At 52.0% G+C, this 5,241-nt stretch overlaps 1 non-coding gene across 1 annotated transcript; it reads right to left on the bottom strand.

Moving 5' to 3' along the window:
- Positions 1 to 2,278: 2,278 nt before the first annotated feature.
- On the bottom strand, positions 2,279 to 2,381 carry LOC130017778 (U6 spliceosomal RNA). The gene has a single exon (XR_008791445.1). It is a non-coding gene; the product is annotated as a U6 spliceosomal RNA (small nuclear RNA).
- Between the last annotated feature and the right edge of the window lie 2,860 nt (positions 2,382 to 5,241).

Here is a 5,241-nt window from a genome sequence, read left to right as displayed (position 1 = left end):
CTGAGAAGCCCACATGAGTGAGAAGGAAGTTCTTTGGACCCTCACTCAGGTGAAGCCCTCCACTGTAGTTCATACCCGCACCAGGTGAGGGTTTGAACCAACTTCTTCTGGGTCTTTCTTTCCCACTTTTCATGAAGTCTGCGAGTATTTCCCAATGTCCACTGAAGCAGAATCATTGTGATCTATTGCTGAAGTACACAACGCTCTGCACAAAGGGTCTTGGTTGCTCCCAGCAGAGCTCTCCCTGCCCAGGGGCCGTTGCACAAGGCACACAACTCTGCACTCAGATTCTGTGGCTGTTGGCTAAGAGTTGAGTCACTGTTGGGGATTTTGGTTTGCTTTGTTTAGTTAGAATAACACAGAGGGAGACTAAATATTATAACAATTGCCCTCAAGCTCATCTGAGACTCAGCATAATCCCTATCAAAATCCTGGCTGCGTTTTTTCCCTCTTAAACTGAGAGATGATCCTTCAATTCATCAAGATATGCTGGGACCCAGCAGGGTCACTGCATCTTGAAAAACATTGAAAGATCACAGATGCTTACATGATTCAATTTTCAGAAAACTGCTATTTTTCTAGTAATGATAAGTTATTAATTTGCTACTACTGTATTGTTGGTGGGCTGGAGCGATAGCACAGCGGTAGGGCGTTTGTCTTGCGCGCAGCCGGCCTGGCTGAGCCGGGTTCGATTCCTCTGCCCCTCTCGGAGAGCCCAGCAAGCTACCGAGAGTATCTTGCCTGCATGGCAAAGTCTGGCAAGCTACCCGTGACGTATATGATATGCCAAACACAGTAACAGAAATCTCACAATGGAGATGTTACTGGTCCTACTGGAGCAAATCCATGAACAATGGGAGGACAGTGCTACAGTGCTATACTGTCAGTATATAATTAATAATTCACATTCTGATTTTCTTTTCTTTTCAGCAATATCATGCTGCTGCTGAGTCCCACATGCATTGGCCGCTGACAGCAATTGAGTTTCTGGTGTGAATTTCCTTCACTTTGGTTCAGGGGCTGTCCAGATTACAATAAGGTTAGAATCTGTCCGTTAACATTATCACCAATTCACGCATCATCATTAGGAAGGATCTTGAATGGAATTTATTTACAGGTGTGCTTAATCCCTCATATTTTATTGGGAATTTTCCTGTTTTCTCAGTTTCTTTCCCTTGAAATTTTCTTTGAGGATTGAAGATTCCGATCTTTTTTTCAGGGGAGAGTAGCTCTTCCTAGGGAAATTTGTGAAGCAGTCCACACTTGGTCCTATAAGTTTCCATTTTATTCCACAGTTACATCACACATATTTCTTAACACTTACAGTATTTACAGAAAGGGAAACTGGAATGGCATACTTCAAGGAACTTAAAATTCTATAACCTAGCTCACCACAAAAGGAGACATTGTTTATTTAAAAATTATGATTGATGGTATTAAAATCATGATATTTCATTTTGACCCTAACATTCTCATTTCTTGAGGTCAGTTTCCTTTTCCATATGAGTTCTGTAATAATTCTAGAGAGTCAGATGTGCAGAACACATTATTGTGAACATCTTAAAATCTGAGAGACACTGGAGGAATCAGTCGGGATGGGAGATGTGTGCCAAATGTAAATAATGGACCAAACATGATGACCTCTCAGTGTCTGTATTGCAAACTATAATGCCCCAAAGTAGAGAGAGAGTATGGGGAGTATTGTCTGCCATGGAGGCAGGGGGAGGATGAGGAAGGGGGTATACCGGAGAGATTGGTTTTGGGGAATGTGCACTGGTGGAGGGATGGGTGTTTGATCCTTGTGTGATTGTAACTCAAACATGAAAGCTTGTAACCTTCTCACGGTGGTTCAATAAAATTAAAAAAAAATCAGAGATCCACTTCTTAATTTTGGTTCAACACTACAAAGAAATCGATTGATAATCTGAAAACTTAAAATGCTTCATATGTATTCTTTTTTATTAGTGAAACACCATGAGGTACAGTTGTAGACTTACAAACTTTCATGCTTGGGCTTCAGTTATACAATGATGGAGTCCCTCCATCCCTCCACCAGTGCCCATTCTCCACCACCAAGATCCTAGTAACACTCCTCCCCATTCCCCACTCCCTCTGTGGCAGGGCATTCCCCTTTGCTCACTCTTTCTTTCAGGGTCTTGTAGTTTGCAATAGAGGTATTGAGTGGCCATCGTGTTCAGTCTATGGTCTACTTTCAGCACGCATCTTGCATCCCGAGCGAGTCCTCCAAACATCCTTTACTTTGTTTTCCTTTTTCTATAAACATATGGAACGCTTCACGAATTTGCGTGTTATCCTTGCGCAGGATGCTAATCTTCTCTGTATCATTCTAATCTTAGTACATGTACTGCCGAAGCGAGCACCAAATTCATTTTTAAAAGCTGTCAAAAACAGAGTTTGAAGAAATAATTTCCTGGAACTACTAATCATGCTCCTGACCGAATCCTCCAGGAATGCGCATAGCCCACTCGCTTCCTGCTCCTCGCCCTCCTGCCTGGGTACTGGTGATGCGGCCCAGGTCTCAGTTTCATTGGCTGTCGGGTGTCTAGGGCAGCCAATCACCTGCCGTTCCGTCAGCACAAGTCTCTGCCCACCTGGTTCGACTCGGGGCGCTCCTGGGGATGCGGCTGGACACTCTGGTCGCTTTTGCGCTTTTGCGGCTGCTGCTCTGGAGAGGAGAGGGGGGCTCTGTCCCTGGCCGAGGCCTGGGCTGGTGAGTGCAGGGAGGGGAGGGGCCCGGCAGGAGCGTCTCGGAGGCCGTCAGCCCAGACGCGCCCTGGTGGTCTCGGTCCCTCCCGGCCTCCACCCCGCTCGCCCTCTAAGTCCTTTAGTGCCCACCCTCGCCCGCCCTCCGGGTCACCTGCCCAGGGCCGGGGCTCAGGCGTCCACACCCGCAGGTGTGCACTCCCCGCGCTACGTCTACACCGAGGCGTCCCTGCCAGGCGGGGGGCAGGCGCGGTGCTTCCTCGCGGGCTACGTGGACGTGGACGACGAGGAGTTCGTGCGCCTGGACAGCACGGGCGCCGTGGACGCAGCGGGAGGAGCCCGGGAACTGGGGGACGCAGACAGGAATCGCCAGGAGCAGCGCTCAATCTACACGGAGCGCGTGGACGTCCTGCGGGGTTACTACAACCAGAGCGCGGCCGGTGAGCGCGGGCCCCAGAGTGACCTGTGCCAGTGTCCAGAGGAAGTGGGACGCGCCCTCGGCGCCCTGGACGGGAGCAGCCCCCGGGACTGTGACCCGGTTTATGCTTCCGGCGGGTCTGGGGCGAGTCAGGGTCTCACACCCTCCAGAGCGTGTTTGGCTGTGAGGTGGACCCTGCCCGGCGCTTCTTGCGGGTACCGGAGCTACGGCTATGATGGCAGTGACTACCTGACCCTGAAGGAGAGAGGACCTGCGCTCCTGGACCGCGAGGGACACCGTGGCTCAGATCGCCAGGCAAACAAGGAGGAGTCCCGTGAGGCAGAGATACAGGACCTGCCTGCAGGTGGAATGCGGGGAGTGGCTTCACCAGTACCTGAGCAAAAGGAATGAGACCCCACAAACAGGGACCCTGGTCACCTGCAAATATTCCAGGTGTGCCCTGACCATGGTGCAGAAGACCCACAGTGACCTCGGGACTGTGACTGTCTAAGAACATTTTGGGAAACCTCAGTTAGACTTTTCTGTCCTTCACCCTTCACCTAGGAGAGGACCAAGTCAGTGTCCGCCTCCTTAGAGACCAGGAGCCTCCTACCTAAGCCTCATTCTAGAACTTTCCAAGGACTAGGATTTCATCCACTTCCCAGCCATCTGGTGTCTGAGTTTGGTGCGTTCTCCCCCTCAACCAACTGTCCTGTCCCTTCTCAGGATGTCACACGAATGCTGCTTCAGTGATGTAGGGGGAAACGGGGGTGTTCCTCATTCTTCTCCCTCAGAGCCTCCCAAACAACGTATAACCCACTGCTCCTTCTCTGACCATGAGGCCACCCTGAAGTACTGGCCCTGGGCTTCTACCCTGAGGAGATCACCCTGAACTGGCAGCATGATGGGGAGGACCTGATCCAGGACATAGAACTGGTAGAGACCAGGCCTTCTGGGGATGGAACCTTCCAGAAGTGGGCAGCTGTGGTGTGCCTTATGGAGAGAAAAGCAGAGATACACGTGCCATGTGCAGCACCAGAGGGTGCCAGAGCCTGTCACCCTGAGATGGGGTGAGGAGGGACGGGCACGGAATCTGTCTCCCTGAGAAGGGGTGAGGGGGGATGGGCATGGAGCCTGTCGCCCTGAGATGAGGTGAGGAGGGATGGGCATGGAGTCTGACACCCTGGGAAGGGGTGAGGGGGGATGAGCATGGGGGGATGGGCATGGAGTCTGTTACCCTGAGAAGGGGCATGGGGGGGACGGGCATGGAGCCTGTCCCCCTGAGGAGGTGCTTGGGAGATGGGGCACAGAGACTCTTCTCAGTGGGCTTAGAAATCCCCATCAGGAACTTCAGAGGGTGGGCTAAGGCCTGGGCGTCAGATTCCTTTCTTCCCTTCCCAGAGCCTCCTCTTCTGCTTACTTTCCCCACCATGGGAATCATTGTTGGCCTTGTTCTTCTTGGACTCCTGGCCACTGGTGCAGTGCTGGCCAGAGCCGTGATCAGCAGGAAGAGGCACCAAGGTAGAAACAGCTGGGTGGGGGCTGAGGTTTGGGTCCAGTAGAAGGGGCCTTGGCCCCACGGAGGGGGTTGATCTGCTGTGAGTGGGCAGCACCATCCACGTGTGTGCCCCCAGACTGGCTGAACACACACACTGACCCATCACACTAACACCATGACACCTTCAGGATTGTGAAAATGAAAGACTTCTTTGCTCCTGGATAAGCTGGTGATAGGGAGCGATCCCGGCAACACAGGTCACGGGGAGTTTTCTCCCGACACAGACCTCACAAGGTGTGGGTTCAGCTCAGGGACAACCCCTCCTGCGTCTCCTAATCCTTCCCTGGGTCAGTTGGAGTTCCATACCTTACCTGGGATCCAGACCAGTCTGTCTACACTCATGACCCAGTGTCCCCCCTGACAGGTGAGAAAGGAGAAGGCTATGGTCCAGCTGCAAGTCAGTGCTGAGGGTTGGCGACCTTGAGAGCCCTAGGAAGGAGTGTGGGGGTCTTGGGGAGCTGTTGGGGAGCTCAGCCCATGCTTCCTGCTGAGTCTCATCTGCTGTGGCCTCTGACCCTGTCCTTGTTTGTTGTACTCCAGG

The sequence above is a fragment of the Sorex fumeus genome, unplaced genomic scaffold (assembly GCF_029834395.1).
Source record: "Sorex fumeus unplaced genomic scaffold, SorFum_2.1 ptg000218l, whole genome shotgun sequence".
In the NCBI taxonomy this organism is placed as follows: Eukaryota; Metazoa; Chordata; class Mammalia; order Eulipotyphla; family Soricidae; genus Sorex; species Sorex fumeus.
Note: the sequence above shows the minus strand (reverse complement) of the source record. Positions and strands in the feature narration are given on the sequence as shown.